Raw genomic sequence first — 7099 nt, forward strand, 5'->3', positions numbered from 1 at the left:
TGTGGAATGATCTTCCTAATCGGGTAGTTGAATCGGCGTAGCTTTAAAAGTTCAAACTTGCAGCCTAAGTTTTCATGTTGAACAGAATGACATAAGTCTTTTCATAGTTTATATATGATAATATGAACTATCTGTTTTGATGTTGTTACTGTGTTTAAAATATTTTATTTTAATTGTTCATTATTTCTCATATTGTTGATTCATTTCCTAATTTCCTTTCCTCGCTGTGTTAATAATAATAATAATAATAATAATAATAATAATAGTTGTAGTAATAGTAGATTTTAACTCCCTATCTAGAAAAAGACCGTCACATATAACTACAGACTCATGTGTGGGGATGGACTGCATGTTGAAAATATTAGTACATAACACTGACAAAGGCATATGTGCAACAGAAAACCTTATCAAATAATAAAAGAAAATAAATTATGTAAGGTCACCCATTGAGATACTACCGCTAGAAAGTTATTGGATCCTTTGACTGGCCAGATAGTACTACATTAGATCCCTCTCTCCGGTTACAGCTCATTTTTCCTTTGGTTACACATACACTGAATAGTCTGGCCTATTCCTTACACATTCTCCTCTGTCCTCATACACCTGACAACACTAAGATTACCAAACATTTCTTCTTTGCTCAAGGGGTTAACAACTGCGTTGTAGTTGTTCAGTGGCTACTTTCCTCTTAGTAAGGGTGAAATTGACTCTTTAGTCATGGTAAGGAGCTCTTCTAGGAGAAATACACTTCAGTATCAAACCACTATTATCATTATTATTATTACTTGCTAAGCTACAACCCTAGTTGGAAAAGCAGGATGCTACAAGCCCAGGGGCCCCAACAGGGAAAATAGTCCAGTGAGGAAAGGAAACAAGGAAAAAATAAATATTTTAAGAACAGTAACAACATTAAAATGAATATTTCCTATATGAACTATAAAAACTTTGACAAAACAAGAAGAGAAATTAGATACAATAGTGTGCCCGAGTGTACCCTCAAGCAAGAGAACTCTAACCCAAGACAGTGGAAGGCCATGGTACAGAGGCTATGGCACTACTCAAGACTAGAGAACAATGGTTTGATCTTGGAGCATCCTTCTCCTAGAAGAGTTTTGCTAGGGCCATATAATCTGTACCATGACCTTCCACTGGCTTGGAGTAGAGCTCTCTTGCTTGTGGGTACACTCAGGCACACTATTCTATCTTGTTTCCTTCCTCTTGTTTTTTTTTTTTCCTTTAAGTTTACATAGTCTACATATGAAACTTCTAATTTAATATTGTTACAGTTTCAAAAATATTTTGTTTTGATTGTTCATTATTTCCCCCTTAATTCATCTATTTCCTTGTTTCCTTTCCTCACTGGGCTATTTTTCCCTACTGGAGCCCTGGGGATTATAGCATCCTGCTTTTCCAACTAGGGTTGTAGCTTGGCTAATAATAATAATAATAATAATAATAATAATAATATTAATGATAACACAGTACAATATTATAGTACTTTCCTAAAAATGTTTTAGGATGTATCCTCTCTTAATTGGAATATCCACAAGTTCATTAAAGAGTAGAGGTAGGAAAATTGGTTCAGGAATGATCGTTTAAGGTAACGCATACCTAAACATTATTACACATTCCCGTCATTAACGTTCTATCTAAATGTTCCGATGTTTCTGATGAATGTACAGTAGGTGCTAAAATTACTGTTAAACAAAAATTTATAGATTAATATTTAACGCCGTAGACACACTTGAAAATATAAAAATTGGATACAATCCATTAAAAAAAAACTCATACACAGAATATTTTTCATAATCATCCAGCAAATAATGTTAACAATTTTCTACGGTTCGTTTACGAGGTTTCGTCCTCCTACGACTCCTGAATTACTGTTACATAAAAACTAATGGAGCTGTTCACACTACACGATTCAGTCTTCGTCCGTCTTTCTTACGGCTCAGGATACAGGTTTACTTCTCTTTACCTTGATACAGCTCTCGTTCGCACGTCTCGGATAATTGAATTGTGTGTGTGTGTGTGTGTGTGTGTGTGTGCGTAGATTGTCTTGCCTTGTGCAAGACACGGGCTCTTATAAGAAATCTCCAACGAACGAAACGCATAGGTATGAAACGTATACGTATCCTACCGCAGAGTGTGGGGTTGCCCGGATTTGATAATTTTGTCTCCTGACTCTTCTGAGACACTCTTATTGTCCCGATTTTAATTCATCACAATAACATTATATCTTCACTACCTTTTGATACTTTTTGGGTATAACTTATGTTATTCATACTTTTTTCTCAGATTTTCAGGATGAAAATAGAATTTAATTAACTAAATGATCTGTAAACTAGCCGTTTACACAAAGCTGCCGATCGTGTTTGTAACTTGTTCAATTGCAATGGTTGTTGCTGTCTGCAGCTAACTGTCAAAAGGCCCCACAATTATTTTAGATTTATCTAAATAATCCTTTAAGCAAAGTTTACTCATATTTTATTCACAGTCTTGAGTATGTTTTAGCATCAGAATTATGAGATAAAATAAAAACAAAAGCATTATTGAAGAAAAAAATGAACGAAAAGTTTCTTCCTCTTAGTGATAAGCGTTATCTTAACAATGATGATGTCACATCTTAGGAGAAGACATTTTACATTGAAGTGAATAACTACTACGTCACCTGCCATGACTGTCTTTAAAAAATTAGTTTCATCCTTATCAAGTTTTGATAGCTTTTCATGGTTGTTATTAGATACTATTCCCGCATGAGAACAAGTACTATACCACCGTCTTGTTTGCTGTTAAAAAACAGAGGAATAAGAATCGACGACAACATGCTTTTTGTCAGTGGTCAGCATTAAAAAAAAAAAAAAAAAAAAAACTTAAACATGAAGATCAAACCTGAGGAATGGAAGACTAAGCAGTGCCATGAAATATGTTCTATCCTTCAGTTAATGGTATTTCATGAATGACATTTAGTTATGTTAATTTTGTGCCAGTACTTATCTAGCATTCCAACTGATAAGGCTAATGTTGAACGTGTTTACTCAATCAGGAATTTCTAGTGGACCAATGAGCGCAACAAGTTAGAGATAGCTTTATCACAATGCACATAAAACTTTCATTTTCATTGTGAAGAATTTATAGGTAGGTGTTTTATACAAGCATATATTGAAAAAAGCAAATCCATCAGAGAAATTTAATGAGAGAATAAAGATTTTAGATCAATTTTCGTTCAATTAAATTTGTTATGTTCATTTATAGGCATATACCTCAAATGGAAATTAGAAAGTTAATTTTTCTATTGTTTGTACTGATTATGAATTTTCCTAATTATTTTCCTCTTGTTTCCATCATACTCCATTGAAATTCTAGCTTTATGTTTTTCACTTGTGATAATTATCTCTACATTTCATGATATACAGCGTAGACTTGGCTGCGTATGTAAGTGTTGGTATAAATCTCTCTCTCTCTCTCTCTCTCTCTCTCTCTCTCTCTCTCTCTCTCTCTCTCTCTCTCTCTCTATATATATATATATATATATATATATATACATATATATATTATATATATATATATATATATATATATATATATATATATATATATATATATATAGCAAGAATTTTCAAGTGTCGGATTTTTTTTTTTTTTTAATCCGGCAACCTACGCTGAGTTTGAACTACAGAGATGGGTATCAGTTTCGATCACGATTTTGGGTGGGAAAGGACATAAACTAATGTGACTAATTGTTATATATTTAAGCAATTGTGAATGACGAGAGGTTGATATAGTTAAGATATTTGAAAAAAAAAATACTTTTTACTCTTTCTTTCCCTCTTTATTATTATTATTATTATTATTATTATTATCATCACTTACTTACTGAGTTACTTACTTAGTTACTAAGCTACAACCCTAGTTGGAAAAGCAGGATGCTCTAAGCCACGGCCCAGGGGTTCCAACATGGAAAATACCCCAGTGAGGAAAGGAAACAAGGAAAAATAAAACATTTTAAAACCAGTAACAACATTAGACAAATATCTCCTATATAAACTATAGAAACTTTAACAAAACAAGAGGAAGCGAAATGATATAGAATAGTGTGCAAATCGGGCAAAACTCTAACCCAAGACAGTGGAAGACCATGGTACAGAGGCTATGGCACTACCCAAGACTAGAGAACAATGGTTTGATTTTGGAGTGTCCTTCTCCTAGAAGAGCTTCTTAGTATTATCTTAAATTTTCTGAATTAGATCATTGTATTTAAATATTGACATTTCTTAGTGCTTTATTTCATCGTCTTGTAATTGTTTACGGATAGCCCAGTATTCTCCCTCCGACTTCTTCATTTGGCACTTTCATAGTCTACAAGTACTGCAATTGCAGCGAGCTACTTTAGAGTAATTTATTATTGACGCCATATCAGAGCAACGACTATATCAAGACTGAACATATCCGAAACGTATGGAAACCAGCCCTTCCGTGTGAAGCGGCCATACACGAATAATAAACGTATTACTTCTATGAACTACAGAACTAGTAGGCAACTTCCCAGTTTTATTTGTAACACAAGTATTCTTCGCCTTTTAAAGTCTCAGTGTTATTTTTTCCTCGACGTTACAAACTATTCTAATCTTTTCTATTGGAAAGATTTAATAAAACTATCCAGTTAACGATTTAAAGGTCACACATGAATGGCAGAGGCAAGGGACATGATAATGTCATAAAGACTGGCCATATACACATGATCAACGCCCAAGACTCTCCATCAAGCTACAGGACCTTGGAGGACCAGGCTGTTGATGACTAAGCAGGTAGAACTAAAGGTTCCCCGAAACTCCCATCTCCTGCTCACAAGGATAGTGAAGTTGCAGACACTACAAGAAACTATAGAGCTTGAGTGGATCTCGAATCCCCATCCAATAGATTGTCAGACAGGGACGTTTCGAATAGGGTATATTATTATTATTATTATTATTATTATTATGTAGGCTACAACCCTGTATGAAAAACAGGAAGCTATAAGCCCCAGGGCTCCAACAGGGATTAATAGCTCAGTGAGGAAAGGAAACAAGGAAATGAATAAACTACCAGAGAAGCAATGCACAATTAAACATATTTTAAGAACAGTCTATATACCAAGGCACTCCCAGCAATTTTGGTGGGTAGCCGACATCAAACAAATGAAACAAATGGTGACCTTTCCTCTCTATGCTCCTCCCAACCTGACGATGGACTCAACCGAGTTCGGCTGGTACTGCTAGGGAGCAACAGTAATAACAGTAACAACATTGCAATAGATATTACACTAATAAAATATTAGAATATACTTATGTCACCCAGTTCAACATATAAACATTTGCTGCAAGTTTGAAATTTTGAAGTTCCACCGATTCAAGTATCTGATTAGAACAATTATTCTATAACTTAGTCACAGCTAGAATAAAACTTCTAGAATACTGTGTAGTATTGAGACTCATGATGGCATGGCTATTAGAATTAATTGGATACCTAGTATTACAAACAGGATGGTACTGCCCAGGAAGATCTGAATGCAAAAGAGATATATATATATATATATATATATATATATATATATATATATATATATATATATATATATATAGAGAGAGAGAGAGAGAGAGAGAGAGAGAGAGAGAGAGAGAGAGAGAGAGAGAGAGAGAGAGAGAGAGAGAGAGTATTTTTTTCTGATACCTTAAATTTCTATCAACCTATTACCATCTATTATTGCTTAAGTAGCCGACAATTACTGACATTAGTAAAATTGTCTTTGATATATTTGAGTCATCTCCGAAACATAACGTGACCGAAACCGAAACGTATCTCTGTTCACACTAAGTGTTAGGATACGTATATATCTGTATTGACTCTGCGTATACCTTTCGTACGTATACAATTCGTACACCGGGGATTTCGTCCAAACGTATCCGAGCTGTACGAACGAAAATAGTACGAAAGACGAACGAAGACCGAACCGTATAGTGTGAACACCTCTATGTAATAATAATTTACGAACGAAAGCCGTTCGCAGACGAACGTAAACGAACCGCACAGTGTGAATCAGCCTTAACACGGTCAAAGACTGCACTAAAATCAAGGTCAATCATACGAACTTCCTGACTACAATCATGAGATATCTGTACAACATTGGGGATTATAAGAATGGCATCATATGCTCCAAGGCCTTTACAAATGCCAAATTGCAAACTAAGGAACAGATGATTACCTTCTGCATAACTATTTAGACGTTTTTCCAAAAGACGTTAAAAACTTGACATGATATGGGAGTGATGGAAATTGGGCTGTAATCAGCTGAGCTGCCACAAACACATGGCGGTACGTTGTTAGAAATCCTTGTAAACATTGTCTTCAATCCCGCCCCCCCCCCCCAAAAAAAAAGGAAAAAACATGATAAAATAAGACTTGCTGTCAGACAAAGATACAGATAAGGGAAAAAATTCTATGAATGATTTTATCCACACAATTCAATCACCGTTATTATCACCAATCACCTTCTGTTACTCGCTCTTGACCTCAGATTGATATTTAACCCATGAAACGTTTAGGGTCAATATGAAACTTAAACGAATGATCTTAGATCAAAGTACGCAAGATCTAAACAAACACATGGGATTAAAGAACCAATTCTAATGAAGTAGACCGTATAATACCTACAATATTAACATGTAAAACATAATTTGTCACAAACCTGAAAGGTTGTGACATTCCCTTCAAACGGAATAGAAGAACTCGACGAGAAAAAAAAGAAGAAAAAAAAACTGCATAAATGGCGATTAAGCTTTAGTGTTGCCACAATCCTATTGGTAACGTCCTTGCTCGGTGATCTGCCGGAATGGGTTCGAGTCATGATGGGTTCTTGTATCGTCTGCAACCTCGCCATCCTTGTGAGGTAAGGAGCGGGTATTTGGGGTTGCCAGGCTGAGTCATCACCAGCCATAGCCTAACCCTAGCTTGGGTGGAGAGAACAAGCGCTTATCATCTGTATATATGGTTAGGATCTCGGGCATTATCCTTCTAGCAAAGGGCATTGTTACAGTTCGTTGCCTCTGCCATTCATGAGCGG

Source organism: Palaemon carinicauda, chromosome 4 (genome assembly GCF_036898095.1).
Source record: "Palaemon carinicauda isolate YSFRI2023 chromosome 4, ASM3689809v2, whole genome shotgun sequence".
Lineage (NCBI taxonomy): Eukaryota > Metazoa > Arthropoda > Malacostraca > Decapoda > Palaemonidae > Palaemon > Palaemon carinicauda.